This window comes from Symphalangus syndactylus, chromosome 11 (assembly GCF_028878055.3).
Source record: "Symphalangus syndactylus isolate Jambi chromosome 11, NHGRI_mSymSyn1-v2.1_pri, whole genome shotgun sequence".
Taxonomy (NCBI): Eukaryota; Metazoa; Chordata; class Mammalia; order Primates; family Hylobatidae; genus Symphalangus; species Symphalangus syndactylus.
Window position 1 is genome coordinate 42,760,031 of NC_072433.2, and position 17,840 is coordinate 42,777,870.

Below are 17,840 nucleotides of genomic sequence, written 5' to 3' on the forward strand. Positions count from 1 at the left end.
ACACAGTTCCTGGCACATAGTAAACCACAGGCGAGCGCATGGGTTCCTCGTCCCTGTTGCATTTGACAGAGGACTTGCCTTAGTAGCGAGCTCTCTCTCCCCTGATCTGTGCAGCTCTGGGATGTGGCCTAATAGAAACAGATCTAAAGGGTTGGTGGGGATTGGGTTTAAAAGAGATTGTGGAACAATGATCAACACAGAAGCTACCCTGGAGATTTGCTAAAAGGTTCTTGCATTCCTTTAATTAACTTCCATGAGGGGAGGACAGAAATCAAATTAATAAATCAGGAAAGAATGCTGACATTTAGGGAAAAAAATGAGCTTTGATGTCAAACAATCTTCAGTTCAGATCGACTCTCTCACTGTGTGGCTTTAGGAAAGTTGTTTAAACTCTCTGAATCTCACTTTCTGTATCCAAAATGTGTGCGTTGCATTCCTTTCCATTCAGGGTTCCTGTGAGAATTAAATGAGATGACGTAAGTCAATATCTAGCTTAGCCCTGCTGTCTTCAATTTAATACTCCTACAAAATTTTGCAGTTCCTCCTATCGAGAGGTGCAGTTTATTTTCTCATTGCTGAATATGGGTTGACCCTTGCGAGTGGCGTTGACCAGAAGAATGCAGTGGAGGTGACATCATGCAACTAGACCTTAAGAGACAGTGCAACTTTCACTGGGGCTGTCCTGAAGCACTGCCCAGAAACCTCAGATCAGGAAACTGGTCTAGCCTTCTGGAAGACGAGAGGCCCCAGGGAGGAGCATCAGGGTGTCCAGTCAAGTGTCCCAGCACAGCTGCTAGACATGTGCCTGAGGGCGTCTTGGGACCTTCCAGCTGAGACAAGCAGAAAATCACACAGCCAACAATTGTAAAGCAATTCTGGTTGATTTAAGTCGTCAAGTTTTGTGGGACAGTTGTGTTATATAGCAAAGCCCACTTGAAACAGCCCTTAATATAGACTGGTTGAATTGAATAACTGTAGAAGTGAAAATCCCTCGAAAAATACAGCACATACTTTTAAGCACAAGCTACTATTATTATTCATACTGACTAGTTATAATAAGAATACAATAAGAGGTAACAATGTAACAATCATGGTTGTTTGATGACTTCTTATTTCCTGTCCCCTGGGAGAAGACCACAGTCAGTTGGAACAGGCTTTGACAGGCTCAAATAAGCAGCAACCTTCTTTGCACACAAACATTTTAAATCTCTCTGTCTTTTCCTGTCTGTAATAGCTCTGCATCGCCTCACTGGGCCACCTGGGATGGTGCCACAACTCCTATTAATATTGCCATACGTGGCAGCATTGCACTCGAGTCCCACGCTCTCAGCTGCCTGTGTGTGGCACAGAGCCTATTTTTAGTGTTTTACATCTATAATTATGTATGTTTCACTGCCTCTCAAATGCATATTTGCTCTGGGGAGAGGTTATGCTTATGTAATCTCAGCTATTTTTGATAGGACAAAATGTGTTATACCAACCTGCTAAGTCTCATTCAACCAGAGCAAACAGTCCAACAGTCTCTTCCTCACTCAAACTCCCATGTAAGCAGGGGTGATATTTGAGACATTTTGAGTACTGGTAAAACATTGTCACTGACAAATCAGAATAGAACCAGCCATTACATCACATTGGTGTTTACAGCTCTGTTCTTAAGGGCCAATTCAGACTACAAATCTATTCATGATTTTTACAAATTAACATTCCTTGCAAGGAAATCAATCAACTGGGAAGGGGAGCTCAGTGTGATCCTGGTGTTATCCGGATGACATCAGCTTTGTTGACTGCCTGGATCAGTTTCCCAAGGTGTCATGTCCTTGGCCAAGAAGTTTTTCCAAAGGAGTTTTCTAGCTCAGAAGGAAGAAGAACTGGCAAAGTCAAGACCAACTTGGTGGGCCTTAGTGATGGAGATATGGGGCCCAGGCCTAGCAGATGAAGCAGGTGACCTGGAGAGGCCCCCACTGTGGGGATGCTGCGGAGATCCAGACAGGGACATGGGTGAGGGTCAAAGCAGCTAAGCAGCTGACATTGGGAAGCAAGCTGATAGGGGCAGGATCCCAGGCCTGCAGAAACCAGGAGATCTTAGATGCCCCAGGAAAGGGGATTCTGCCTAGGGGAAATACACAGTCTTTTACTCATTCATTTACTCACTCATTCATTCAGTGGGCATTGACAGAAGTGTCTCCTGGGAGCCAGATACTGCCCTAGTTGCCAGGGAAACAGACAAAAACTTCTAGCTTACTTATAAGATATCTGTTTTTCTCTATGTATTAAAATGTTTGAGTAGAAAACTTAGAAAATACAGAAACGAATAAAGAAGAAACCCCTTCTTCTGGATTGTCATCTCTTAAAGACCATCCTTGTTAATGTCTGGCTTATCTCATTATTTGTACATGGTATATGCTTTTTAACCTCAGAATTGGGATTGTAGCCTATAAACTATTTTTCACTCAGTATTATATTTCCAGAAACTTCTTACACCTCTAATAGTTTTTCTGAATATGACTTTTAATGGCTGCAGAGAATCTCATTTTGGGGACTTGCTATTAATTATTTAATGGCCCTCAATTCTCATCAATGTTGTCTCCAAATAAAAAATTTTATATCCCCTTAAAATTGTCATTTATGGCCAGGCATGGTGGCTCACGCCTGTGTTCCTAGCACTTTGGGAGACTGAGGTGGGCAGATCACCTGAGGTCAGGAGTTTGAGACCAGCCTGGCCAACATGGTGAAATCGTCTCTACTAAAAATACAAAAGCCAGGCGTGGTGGCACATGCCTGTAATCCCAGCTACTCAGGAGGCTGAGACAGGAGAATCGCTTGAACCCCAGGAGGTGGAGGTTGCAGTGAGCCGAGATCACATCACTGCACTCCAGCCTGGGCAACAGAGTGAGACTCCATCTCAAAAAAAAAAAAATTGACATTTATATGCCACAAAAACATGCCACCTAGTACCTTCATGAGAAATGAAAATAAATAGAGTGGTGGTCTCTTCTATTTGAGAAGTATATCAGAACACAAGTGAGTGAAAGTTATAGTACTATATCAAATAACCTTAATTTGCTCTAGTTTGTACAAAAATTTTCAAACTTCCATACTTTTTCATACATTATTTTCACAATTATAACTAGCAAAATGATAATAATTGTCATTGGCAAGAGTACAGAGAAATGAACACTTACATATTTCTATTGAGAGTTCAAATTTCACTGTGTTGAAAGATTTTTAAATGCTCAGACCCAGCATTCACCTTCTAAGAATTTGTGCTAAGGAATTAATATTAAAGATATGTACAAAGATTTATGAAAAACAATATTTATATCAGCATTATTTTTGTGCTTAATACATAGTAACTTCTAAAAATGGAAGCTATAATTACCAGTACTAGCATCACCAATTCCCTTTCCAGCCCCATCTGGCTTTTAGAATAAGAATATTATAATTAATATACTTTTACATTGGTCTTCATCTCTTTCCAGAATTATTTTTTGACACTTGCATTGTTTTATAATCATGTTAACTGCAATTATTAAGAAATTAACTTGAAATTTTTGGGTTCTGTGTAAGCACTGTTTCTTTTATATTGCTTTTTCTCATATCTGAATTATTTATTTTGCTTCATTTTTCAGCCACCTGGAGCATTTCTTTGGTGATTTTTGTTTTCAAGAAGTAATAGTCACAACATATGTTGTTTATGAATCTGTCCTGATAAGATTACCTGCACACTTTCGGAGGGCTGTGACTGGGATTGCAGACACCACCCTAGGAGTGGAAGCACAAAAAAGATTACGAATATACAAGAATGGCACCTTGGCTGCATATAGTCTTAGTTCTCAATCTCAATCCTCTGAAAGTTTTTGGATTTTGATAACATTTTATCTTAGAATTTGCTAAGAAGTGTGACCTAGTGAAATTTCTTTCTTTCTTCTTTTGAAGGTAATTTGGGTATTTCTACCCTACACCCCAGAGGACTAAATGATTATAGGATTTTAAATTTTTTATCCTTGAAATGCAAACATTTTAGCCATGTATGCATCAAAGAACTCTTAGAGGGGATAGCAGATCTTTTCTTAGAAGGCCATACAGCTTTCTAAGTAGGTCATAGGGTCTGTAGTGCCCAGCATGCAATTCTGCTGTTATAGCAGAAAAGCCACCAGAAACAATGTATAAATGAGCAGGCATGGCTATGTTCCAATAAAACTTTATTTGCAAAAGCAGGTGAACAGCCTGCCGGGGCAGTTTGCCTTTAGATTCTACAGACACAAGTCTTGCTTCAGCTCAGGGGAATTTTCTGTCATATCTTGAGTTACTTTTTCTCTTTCATTTGCTCTGTTGCCACCATTTAAAATCTTACATGGAGAGTTGATCTGTAGCTTCCTTTCTAGCTTCCTCTCTCCTTTTTTCTTTCTCTCTCTCTTTTCTTATTTTCTCCATTTCTTGTCGTCTTTTCACTGATTCTGGGAGGGTTCCTTGAGCTCACTTCTAAATTCACAGATTCTGTCTTCTGTTCTATTCAATCTGCTCTCTATTGCCCTAAAAACACTAGAACGTTTCCATGATTATGCTTTTCACTGGGAAACTGTCTTTCTGGATTTCAGGGCTTTCCACTAAAAGAAACAATATCTCTAATCTTATGGGAAATACCAAAATTAGAGATCACTTTTACCCTTGTTTATTGGTGTAGTTTTACATCATGAGAGAGTATATGTTTTGATTTCTCGAAATAAGCTCTGTTTTTTAAATCACAGAAACTTTTCCTACCTCTGTTACGTTTTCTTTTATTGTACATATTTGCAGAGGGAAACCTGTTGATCCACTATTACAACTTGAGAAAGATTCTGTTAGAAACCTATTTAAATATGTTACTCACAGAAGAGAAAAGGACTTCTCGGTCTATTCTGTAGGTGTTTTTCTAGTTTGGAGGTTCAGTTGACTATGAGGAACAGAAAGTGGGTGAGTGGGAAGGTGCAGCAGGAAAATGCACAATTTCCTGGCAGTTTCTTTTCACCCTGTGCAGGCATTGGGGCAGCAGCATCCGCAGTCATCTGCAGGGCTGAGATTTGCTCAGTCCACTGCTCGGGACCCTGTCCTGGTCGTCCTCACCTAGCCTTTCCAGTGAGAGCTCCATTTACTCTCCTATTGAGGCAGGAGGCAGAACTCAACTCTGGAGGTGGGGCTTGGACATCAGACCTAATTGAGGACTAGCTAAAACAGATCAGGGCCAGAAGCACCTCCCCGTAAGACACACCCATCAGTGGGCCATGTCAGTTTACCAGTGTCATGGCAACGCCCAGGAGATACCCCTCCCTTTTCATGGCAACACTTGACAACCCAGAAGTTACCTCCCTCATTCTAGACATTTCTGCATGGACCGCCCCTTATTTTGCATATAATTAAAATTGGGTATAACTATGAGTACAGTGGCACTTCTAAGCTGCTACTCTGGGCACACAGCTTATAAGGCAGCCTGTCTTCTACTGTACATTGCTGCTTCAATAGAAGTGGCTGTTTAACACCACTGTCTTGCCCTTGAATTCTTTCCTGGGGGAGGCCAAGAAACCTCCTGGGCTAAGCCTCAATTTAGGGGCTGGCCTGTCCTGCATCAATATGGCAGGAAGGTTTATTATTGTCCTGAGCATGTACTTCTCTGCCATGACTGTACTAATAGCCCCAAATCAGGGCAGCAAATCCTTGCTTTCATTGAGTCTCCTTAGCAATAGTTGTTTTTTTCCTTCCCACACTATATACACCATGTGAAGCCTGGTGTGAGTGGTGCTCTTGGCTGTTTCCTATCGGGGCAGTGGGACAATTCCTCAAGTCCTTTAATCTGCCCCATACAAATTACCCTGGGGTCCACCATAGTAAATAACATGAACCCAAGGTTGAGGAGCTTTTGCAGCTCTTGGGGATCCCCTCCACTTCTGCGGGGGCCCTTTCCATGCCTGCATTAGATGGCAGCCTTCATTCAACCGCTTTCCTTCTCCATCACATCCTTTAAAGAAAAGTACTCAAGTTTCTAGGTTATCCATGGCTTAGTTTCTAGTGCTGATAGAGGTTTTCTTTCTTTCTTTTCTTTCTTTCTTTCTTTCTTCCTTTCTTTCTTTCTTTCTTTCTTTCTTTCTTTCTTTCTTTCTTTCTTTCTTTCTTCTTTCTTTCTCTTTCTTTCTTTCCTTTTTTCTTTCTTTCTTTCTTTCTTCTTTCTTTCTTTCTTCTTTTTCTGTCTGTCTGTCTGTCTGTCTTTCTTTTCATTTTTTGTGTTTTAATTTGGTCATAATAAGGTTTGGAGAGGCAAGGGAAGTAAACAGATAAACTCGAATTGCTCTCTGAAAATGGAAGCCACAGTTTCTTCTTGATTCCTCCTGACAACTTGAATTAACAGACTTGGAAATTTTTCTCTTGCATCTTGCAGTAACTCAAGTCAGTTGGGAGGCACCTGTGGTCCTCCTTGTTGTGAACAGTTCTGTGTTCTCATATGCCTGTGATTTTTCTTTGTTTGCTTCTCTCCATTAACCCATTGCTAGGAGTTCTGTCACAGATTGTGTGGGTCCCTGTGTGAATAATTCAGGCCAGGACAATGGGAGAATGGAATGGATTAAACTGGATGGAGTTCTGTTTGGCTGACTCGAAGATCTAGAAGCTGAAGGAAGAAGAGAGAGCTAGAAGAGGCCAGGGTAAGGAGGTCAGCCTGGAAGGGAGCAGTGGCGGGAAGTTGGGACTCCCTGCTCAAGGTTCCTTTTCTGTGTTTGGTATTTGCAATGGGGGTCTTTCTATTGTGAACACAAAGCCCAACTTAGAGGGAGGTAACTGAGGGAGGGAAACCGAGGCGTAGTTCTGGTTTCAAGTACAGCTGAATTTAAAGTCAAAACAACATCCTTGAGAATCCAGTTTCTATCACTTGTGCTTCCTGCTGTGTTAGATTGATTCTTGGGCTCACTGTAGTGGCCTCTAAAACTTCTGGGTGATAAAGTGGCTACAACAGCTCCAGCCTCACCCCTCCTCCTCCCATCAGCTCAATTCCAACAGCATAGAGCTTGGATCTTTCCCTTGGTTTCCACTAAACATTTTTTTAAATTAATAAGAGCTTTATTGAGATGTAATTTACGTACCATACAGTTCACCCACTTAAAGTAAAATTCAGTGATTTTACTATATTCATGGAATTATACAACCATCAGCACAATCAATTTAAAAAAAATTTCATCACCTCAACAAGAAACCCCATTCCCATTAGCAGTCACTCCCCATCTTCCTTTCTCCCAGCCCTAGGTAACCACGAATCCACTCTCTGTCTCTATGGATTTGCCTGTTCCGGACATTTCATACAATAGGTGGTCTTTTGCACTGGGCTTTTTTTACTTTGCATGATGTTTGAGAGGTTCACCTATGTTGCAGCATGTGCCTGAATCTTCTTTCTTTTCATGGCTGATAATACTCCATTGTATGGATGCATCACATTTTGTTTATACATTCACTGGTTGAAAGATACTTGGTTTGTTTCCACCTTTTGTCTATTACAGTGCTGCTGGGATCATTAGTGTGCATTATGTGAACATTTGGTTTCATTTCTCTAGGGTAGGTATTGAGGAGTGGAATTGCAGGGTGATATAGTTCACCTTTTGAGAAACTGGCTGTTTTCCAAAGCAGCAATACTATTTTACACTCACATCAGCAGTGTCTAAGGGTTCAATTTCTCCACTTCCTTGCCAGTCTTGTTCAGATCTCTCTATCTGGCTGTAGCCACGCTTGTGTTGTGAAGTCATATCTTATGATGGACTCGCACTAAACTTTTGAGAGCTGTTCTGATTGGACCACCCTGGATGGTGAGACCATTCCTGAATCAATCACTGTGTCAAGGTCCATTTTGTGCTGGATTGACCAGACCTGGGTCAAGAACCTCATCCTGGAGATCCTTCCAGACCATGTGGACTCAGAATGAAGAGAAGGGTTGACTCCAAGTTCAAAATCAGAGTCGTTACTAGAGTAAGAGGATCTGGGATGCTGTGAAGATGAGAATGCATGTCTACTAAAGCTCAGCCGCCAGCAGTCTGCTGGGGCTGTGCCCTGACCCAGGCTTGGGTGGAAGTTGGCTTCAGGGTTTAGTCCCAAGGAATTGCTGGTCTGGGATCCCCTTCACTGTGTCCCTGGCACCATGGCCTCTTATCCATGGCACTGACCAGTTCTAGAGGCTTTAGCCCACTCTCACCTCCAGTTTTCACCACAGCAGGGCTGTTGGTGAGGATCTGCAAAGACAGTTTTGAAATTTCTATCAAACAGACCACTCCTTCCCATTCTGGAAATAATGAGTTCTTCAATCTGGCCCATCTGCTGTGTATCTAACAGACGTTCCTCAGACCTCCTGGCCTATAAATACCACCCTTTGCTAATACCCAGTATGGATAAGTTTTTTCTTATTTTTATATACAGTTGGTCATTTTCTGGGGAATCTGGGAAATAGACAGGTATGTGCTTATGTTGTTGTCTTCCTGCACTAGAGAAGTAACTCCAGCATGCTTCCTGGAAACGGCTTATGACTCAAGCTATCTATTTCAAGACTGGGTTAAAAATGATGCTACTTCTACTGAGAACACAAAAATTAGCTAGGCATGGTGGTGTGATCTTGTACTCCCAGCTACTCAGGAGGCTGAGGCAGAAGAATCACTTGAACCCAGGAGGCAGAGGTTACAGTGAGCCAAGATCATGCTACTGCACTCCAGCCTAGGTGACAGAGGGAGTCTCTGTCAAAAAAAAAAAAAAAAAAAGATGATGCTACTTCAAAACACATCATGTCTCATTGGATACTCTCTACATGATCAATAATATAACAGAAGTCAGGTGTCACCTTCTAAACCATGAAGGTTTACTACATGGTGGCCCTATGGAAAACATTTTCATGTATTACCTCATTTAATCATGAAATCCCCATGTTATTCTCACATTATAGGTAAGGAAACTGAAGCTCAGAGAAGTTAAGTGACTTGTCAAAAGTCACACAGTAAACCACAACAATTCACATGTAGTGCTAGAATTTTTAAGTGACCCTGCCTGCCACTGTGATCTTCCCATCACTTTATCTATCCAGACCCTCCTCCAATCCTGTAGAGCCTCCTTGTGAATATGAGAAACCCATCCCCCGACCTGCTCCTTCCTGGTTTGGCCATTATCAGGGTCTGCCTGGCCTCTGGAGTAATCTGCTGTCTGGCTCCCTGACCCCAGTCTTGCTTCCTGCAATCCATCCTTTGCCCTCCAGCCAACATGAACTTTCTCCAGTGCAACACTGATTGTATCACTGCCTGATTCAAAAGGCTTCAAAGCCAAGAGTTGAAAACTCCTCAGTGCAGGACAAGGCCAGGCTCCTGTGATGCTGTCTCTCTTGCTGCCTCCACACCCTCTGCTCTGCTGCTCATGTGAACCATTTGCAAGACCATCAATGCACCATGCTGCTTCTCACTTCTGCCTTTGCACCACTTGTGATTTTGTCTTCTTACCTCTGTCCCCACCCCTTACACTTCACCAGTTTCACTTCTCTCTGCTCTTCATCCTTCAAGGCCAAATCTATGTAGCAGCCCGTAGAAGAAGACACTTCTTCAAAACCACCACCACAGACACAACCACCAGGCCTTTAGTCAGGGATGCAATGGCCTTGTAGCTTCGAATCACACCAGCTTACCTGGTTGACTTGCTTACTAGGTTGTCCTCAGAGTCAGAATAGAAAGACTGCTATGGTCATCTGGTCGACCTGAAACCCTTTTCTTAACAGAGATCAAAGTTTAACCCATATTCCATATGGCCCAGCTCATGTTCCCTGGACCATTTCAACAACCCAGGCATAAGGAGCCTTGGCCAATTTTTCCATCTGCAAATTGAAAGGGAATGTTTCCCCCAGATAATCTCCCAGGCCCTTTTCTACTGTAAATTTCAGGATTGCACGTACTGTCTTATCTTAGGGTCTACAATGAGCTAAACATGATCTCACATTTCCCCATCTCTCTCTGTCTCCTTGCCCCTTGTTCCTTGGTTACTTTCAGGGTACAGCCTGCTCCTGGAAAGTCGTCTGGGCTGTAAGGAGTGGGTACTGCACTTCCATTATTCATGAGTCCCAGGGCGGCAGTCCTGCAGATGGAGGATTTGAGCAGCGGGTCCCCAGCAGGCTGCATGTCCTACTTGAGCAGGAATAAAAGGCCAGGTTGGATGCCTGCAGGAAGGGTAAACAAACCCATACATTTTCTACAACAAAAAAAGAAAAAAAGAACGAAAAGAAATATTGATTATGTGGCATTGAAGTGCCTGGGGCTTTAACAGACATTCAAAATTGGACGCATTGCTCAAGATCAATAGCAGGTTTTATGCTTCTGACCTAAAAAGTACCAGCTCTATGTAATTTAAACACTGACAGCCACGAGGATATCTCCTAGCATCTGGCCTGCTTTCCTCAGGTACCCTGGACACATCTGCTGGCTTCTCTGCAGCCATTTTCCTTTCCTTTTCTTTTTTTTTTTTTTTGCCAGAAGATGACAGTGGATAAATAAAAGGATTATTTTTGGAAATGTGGAATCAACTGCTTCTGATATCATTGCCTGAAATGATAACCTCAGACAGCACTGTTGCATGGCTGAAGATGGGGAGGTCAGCTCGTTGACAGGAGGCAGGGAACAGGGGTGGGTTTCTGAGGTTGGAAATGAAGGACAGGAGAGGTGAGTGCTTCCCGGCCAACCTCCCAGGCCTGGGGCTGTGCTAGGTGCACACAGGTTTTCCCCTTGTCTTTGTGCCAGCCCATGGGATGGGAGGTGTCTGGTTTACAGAGGAAAAAACGCAGTAACTTTCTTGATTGAGTGGGGATTTGGCTGCAGCTAAGGGGTTGGCCAGGTGATTTCTAGGGGAACATTTGTGTCTAAGAATTTTTATACGTGCATATGCACGTGTATGCAGACACACACTCACACATACTTCTTGTTGGCTGGGGGACAAACAGAAGCAGAAGAGGACTGTCCCTGTTATGGCAATGGGCTCTGATGGGCTGAGATTCCATCCTGGCTCCATCAATTATTAGCTGTGACTTGAGACCAGTTACTTAGTTTGCCTTTCTCTCAGTTTCTTCATATGTAAAATGGAGGTGATAATCATAATTAATAATAATAATATCTACAGTTTAGGGTTCTTGGGAAGATTAAAAGAGTCTCTACAGGTAAAGTGTAGCATGAAACAAGCACACAATAAGTGTTAGCGGACTTCAGTAAGCAGGCAGGTTTGGCAGAGAATGTGGCTGCTTCAGGTTGCCAGGATGCAGGCTGAGATGTTGACTTCAACAGCGAGTCCAGTTCAGCAGGGCCGAGGTGAGCTAACACCCACCCCAACATCCCAGGCAGATGCACACAGGTAAAGCATGGCACCAGCCTTTCAGGAGGTAGGTTCCCACCTGTGGCTCCAGCTGCCCTCACCATATCTCAGGCAGTGCCCTCGGGTCCTCACTGGAGCAGGCACCTTAACTGGGTGAGCCTGCAGCTTTTCTGGGTGCCTGATTCTCTTAACCCCCACCCAGAGACGATCTGTGCCCCTTCTGTGCTGGCTTTGTTTATGGGCACAGAGTGCATATGTTGGGCAGAGTTGTGTAAAGTTCTCTTCCCCCCCCTTAATTTTGTGGCAGGATAAGACAGTTAATCTGTTTTGACATGCTATCTAAATGGACCTCAGATCAGTATACGGAAGAAGCCATCCATAAGTCATGTCTTTTATACACATGTACTGGTGTGTACAAGAGGGAGAGTTATATTGGCTGTGAGAGGCAGAATAATAATGGCCGTTATTACGGCGATTTCAGGGTCGCCACATTCACTCCACATATCAAATCCTCTTTCAATGAGGCCAGTTCCATCAGCTGTCAGATTCTATTAAATATATCCCTCAGACCCACTGACCAGCTGACAGGAGAGAAACTCAAAACCACACACCCCCCATTAGCATCATAAAATGTGAAGTCAGCTGGAAGGGATGATAACAGAACTGAAAACAGAAGAGATGAAAATCTGCAATGCCCTCGTGTCCTCCTAAATAGAAACCCCAAGAGTTACAAACACACCCATAAAATACCAAGGTGAAACAACAACAACAAAAACAAAAACATGACAAACATCATCCTGTTGTATGCTTCATAACATAGAATGGTTCTTTTACCTTTTGTTAATGTGAGATTTGCATAAATGTTTCATGAGGTTAATACAATGCATAAACCAAAATGTTTATTAGGCAACATCTGTGCTGTTTTCCCAGATAATGCAGTGTTTCTTCCAAGTCAATGAAATATAACCTATCATAAGGTTGGGTTGTTAAAATACTTGTGCAAAGGCTGTGATCATATTTTACGCTTTTGCAGATGCTCTGGTTCTACCAGAGAATTTCTTAATCAGACAAGAGCTCAAGATGGCTGGCACCTTAAAAAAGAAGGTGTAGAGGTTCCCTTGGAGACAGAGCAAGAGAGGAGAAGAAAGATTTCTGTGAGTTGACTAGATTTGCTGCTCCATTTCTTCAATCGAACTTTCTAAATTTGGATTTGTTTGCAGAGATGTTTGCTTAATACTTGGAGGAAAAAACAATTAGATCTGTACTTAGAATCTACCAAGAAGCAGAGAGTGGGTCAAAATGCCCAATGGCTTTATGCAGCTACAATCCTATCATAATATTGGTTCCATATGGGACTCTTTAAAGGAAAAAACAAAAAAAGTTATGAGACCAATAATTTTTAATGAAACTTGGCTTAGCTCACAAGCAAGGCCAACAGATGAAACAGCAGCCCAAGCTGGAAACACGATTTTTCTTCTTCCTGGCAGGGATGAAAGAAAGCATTGTTTCAATTAAGAAAGAACCTAATAGAGGTATGTTTTGTATTATCAATTTTATGCATGTAAAGATTTAGACATTGTCTCTCTCTCAACATCTTTAAGGGAGTCCCTCTCTTTCTCTGATGGCTGTGTGAGATCATTTTAAATGTGGGAGCCTTCCTGACCTTGCTTTTTGGGTTGGACTTTTGATGGAAAGTTTTAGTAAAAAATTGTTGAAAGCTCTTGTCTCCATCAATTTGGGGCAGATTTTGGAGGTAGAGAAACTTACCAGAAAATGAGGATGGCAGTCTATCTATCTATCATCTGTCTATCTATCTATTATCTCTCTATCTCACTGTAGCATGAGATTTCCCAGTAGTGACATTTTGGGCCGGATAATTCTTTGTTGTAGGGGGCTGCCCTGTGAATTAGGTATGATGTTCAGCAGTTTCCCTGTCCTCTACCCATTAGATGCCAGTAGCATCCTTTCCCCAGTTTGTGACAACCCCAAAAGCCTCCAGATATTGCCAAATGTCGCTTGGAAGGTAACACTGCCCACAAGTTGAGTGTTTTAGTATTTTCCATGAAACACTTGGACATTTGTTTACCGCCATATCTGAGTGTCCTGTGTAGGATTATTTGCTTAAGGACAAAGGTGAGTTTTTATTTAGGTAGCATCTGAGTCTGCTCATATCTAGTGGTCTAGCTCTGTCTGGGTTGGAAAAACTCCATATGTTAGAACACAGAAGAAGAATACGGGTTGTAAATGGCGGCCCATGCTGCCCATGCCACTGTGGAATGAAATGAGCTACAGAAGGAGCCTCTTGTCCAGGTTCCTGCCTTCAGATGAAACAACTAGGCTCAAAGAGTGTTGGTTCAGCCATCACAAGTGTCCAACTGGGGTGGGGGATCTTCCCGGCACCTCCACCTTGTCTCTGCCTTGCGCATCACTCCATTTTATATTTTCTTGAGCTCTTACTGCTATTTGAAATGATCTTGCTTATTTATGTGTATAAATTTGCCTCTATTTTCAATTAACTGTCTCCCCCGCTAGAATGCAAACTCCATGAGAGTAAGGACTTTACTTGCTTTAAATGTAGCCCTTTGTCCAAACTTAGGGGCTTTAGTATCAGACCCAAGATCTGCTGCTGATTAGCTACACTGAATTTGGGCAGCCATTTAGCTTCACTAAGCTACATTTTTCTTCTCTGTAGAATAATAATAATAATAGGATTGGTTCCTATCTGATGGAATTAAATGAGATCATACTTAACACATAATACATGCTCCACAAATACAAGCTCTTATTGCTCAACCACCATAATCATACCTAACACAGTGGTGCCTGGCATGGAAAGAAACACAATAAATATTAGTGAAGTAAACGAATGAATGAATGAACAAATTCTCTTGTGTCTGTCTCTAATTTTATTTTATTTTTTTAAGATGGATTCTCACTCTTGTCACCCAGACTGGAGTGCAGTGGCTGGATCTTGGCTCACTGCAACCTCTGCCTCCCAGGTTCAAGCAGTTCGCTTGCCTCAGCCTCCCCAGTAGGTGGGATTACAGGCACCTGCCACCACACCCGGCTAATTTTTTTTTTTTTTATTGTTAGTAGAGAAGGGGTTTCACCATGTTGGCCAGGCTGGTCTCGAACACCTTACCTCAGGTGATCCACCCACTTCGGCCTCCCAAAGTTCTGGGATTACAGGTGTGAGTCACCACGCCCAGCCTCTAATTTTAAATTTCTCTTGTCACAGTTGATAATTTGCTATCAAATCCCCTTTCCTATTTTCACTGGAGCTGGAATGCCATGGTCTGATAGAATGTTTGTTTCTAAGCAAGTAATTATAGCAATCATATATAAATAAAATATATATTGGGAACAATATATACCCAATTTTTTTTTTTTTTTTTGGTAACATCCCAATTGGTGGTATGTCTTCTCTTAGGAAATAGAATTCTCTGCAAAAGACTTCATTATTTTCTGAAATTCAATTTCCTGCTGACCCAGACAGTCTTCTCTTTCTCATGGGTTTGTGGGGAATCTGTCAATGTCCCGAACTAGGGGAAAGTTGGAGAGGGACACTGGCAAGTGGAGTGCTTGGGTGAGAGGCAGTGCAGTTCTGGAAGGGAGAGGAGTGTTGAGTGAGAGGCAGTGGAGTTCTGGAAGGGAGAGGAGTGCTTGGGTGGCAGGCAGTGCAGTTCTGGAAGGGAGACGCAGTGCTTTGGGTGCATATGACATTGCTCAGCCTCCTCCAGCATCCAAGCGGCAAATCACCATGTGTGAGAAATATGCTCAATCAGAGAAGAAAAAGAGATATAATTATGTCATTTATAATGAATTCTGAAGGAAACAAAGAATTTAAGAAGGAAAACTCTGGAGACAACCAGAGATCCGAAGCCTTTCGGATCATCTGAGCTGCCCTGGAGAAGACGCATAGCTGATCAAACATTCGTGCCGATCATAGGAGGCCGTCCCAGCCCCTGAGAATGCTCGGGAGGAAGCAGAAAAACTCAGGAGCCCAAGCAAACACAGTCCAGCTTTTATTAAAGAAATTATACGCTCCTCTCAGCTTCTACTCGCATCGATAATATCAACTTTTGGACAAACGCATCTCTCTGGGGAACAGGTTCTGAGACTGGCTCCTAATCTTCTTTCTTTGAAGTATCCAAGGGCTTAAAGGCATGTGTCAATATCTGGGGCCTCTGGCCTTTGTAGGAGGGGGTTTGAAAGGGTCCTGCTGTGGAGGAGAGTGAGACCACCAGCGTCCACATCCCCCTTTCCAGTCTGACTGTTTCCATCCAGCCAGCCTTCAGCCTCCAGACCACCGCCTGCCCACGCTGCAGTAAGAACTCCCTGAGGATCCTGGTGTCTCATAAAGAGGTGGTCACCATGCACCTCCTGTTTTAACACAGGCCATGCTCAGGGGGTTCCACTTTCAAGAACTAAATATTTCTAAAAGATTGATTACAGCACTTGTTATATCATATGATATGGAATACCATTAACTAACTCTTTGGAAAATTATAATAAGAATTGAGTTTATGAATATCTTTGTATATTATTGTCTTGACCAGCGTTTCCCAAGTGTGCTGCTAATGTAGCAGCCAACACCTACTTCCTGTATTCTCTCACAGGCCCTGTGCTAAGCACACGCTTCATCAGACGTGCTCTTCACAGCAGCCCCAGGAGATAAGTATTATTATGCTCATTTTATTGAATCCAGATCCCATATTTTAACCTAAGTTTTTGTGGTCAAGTGAGTTTGTAAAAGTCAGAGTTAACCAAGATTAATGGATTTTGTTACTATAGGAATTCTCAGCTTTTTAATACGTTTATATCCATTAGAAATCTCCAAGAGGGAGAATAAAATATGTAAACTTTTCCAAACGTACTTTACCATAGAACACTTTTTTCCCCTAGTGTTATTTCCAGGGGTTAGTTTTCTATAGGAAACTTGCTAGGGAGGATTATGTCCTAAAGAGACACAGACTCTACTTTCTGGATTAGTCACAAGGCTACAAAGTGGATCATTGAATGAGTTTTTTAATGAGTTCTTATGTTTCTATAATCTGCTTTCAAAATTGCAATATCAGAATTGAAAACTTGATATAGAGCCAGGGTTATACCATGCTGGATATCAAAAGTCATGGGAATAGTTTGGCAGAATTTTCACTGCTTATAAAAACTCTCACCAAGCTCCTTCATTTTACCCTCTAGTTACCAATTTCCTAAATTACAGGATCTTTTCCCAGGACTAGAAGAGATTCTTTCAGCAGAACCTCTATAGCTTACCTGAGAGCAGGGGCTAAACAGTCCATAGACTAAATCTGGCCCACTGCCTGCTTTTGTAAATAAAGTTTTATTGGAACATATCCATACACATTTCTTTACATAGCGCCTAAGCTGCTTTCACACTATAAGGGCAGAGTTGAGTAGCTGTAACAGAAACTATACAGACCACAGAGCCTAAAATATTTGCTATGTGATCTTTTTCAGAAAAAGTTTGTCAACTGTTGCCTTAGAGCAACATATTTACAATGATTATAGAACCTGGCTACAACGCAAAACTTCTTCAGTAGAAGCCACTGCCTAATATACCATGAACTCAATTTGAAGCAAGCTATTGCCACGGCTTACCCATTCTTTAAGTTCAGAGATCCTATGTAAAGCATGTTTTCTGCAGAAGGAAAAAGGAAAAAGACACCAGCATTGATTGATTGAGCTGTGATTAGGTATCTGTAATGGCACATATACTGTCCCATTTGTAACAATTTAGAAAAGCAGATGGTGACCCCATTTTATGCAGAAGAAAATTAATTCAATGAGGTGAAGTCATTTGATCAAGGCTATACAGTAAAGTATTTGCATCTCAAACTCTGACTCAAAGATGGGTGCTGATTCTATAGAATGGTTAAGAGTGAAAGAGCTGGAATTACCTGGCCAAGATTCCAATTCTAGCTCTGTCATGAACTAGCTTTGTGACTTGTGCAAGTGACATAACTGTGTGCCTCAATTTCCTCACCTGTAAAATGGGAAAGAAAAATACTATTTTAATAGGGTTTTGAGAACTAAATGAGTTAATTCGTGATACCTGGCATATTAAAGGTACTGAGCACGTGTTAGTTGTTAATGTTAAATGGGGAGGGGCATCAAAGGATGGAGGATGACATCCAAACTTCTGGCTTGAACAAATTCTGAGTTGGGATGGTATATTCGCCTTATCAGGTATATAAGTGAACCTCCTGAGAGCAGGGAGTATTTTCTTGTGTCTTCCATACACCCCCTGTCCCCTCAAGTGCCTTGGACAACATATTCCACTGATGCTTACTGGTTAGTTGAAGGTGGAATTGAGGAACGAGGACTATCAGGAAAGTGAGATTTTTTTTATTTTTAATTTTTATACATTTAGGGGGTACAAGTGCAGGTTTCTTACATGCATATATTGCATAGTGGTGAAGTCTGGGCTTTTAATGTGCCCGTCACCTGAATAGTGAACATTGTACCCAATGGGTAATTTTTCA

The 17,840-nt window shown here is 42.0% G+C and overlaps 1 long non-coding RNA gene across 1 annotated transcript; it reads right to left on the bottom strand.

The window, feature by feature from the left end:
• Positions 1 to 211: 211 nt before the first annotated feature.
• Positions 212 to 17,096, bottom strand: LOC129493504 (uncharacterized). The gene is made up of 3 exons (XR_008661161.1): positions 16,957 to 17,096; positions 12,758 to 12,814; positions 212 to 453 (listed from the first exon to the last, which is right to left on the bottom strand). It is a non-coding gene; the product is annotated as an uncharacterized lncRNA (long non-coding RNA).
• Between the last annotated feature and the right edge of the window lie 744 nt (positions 17,097 to 17,840).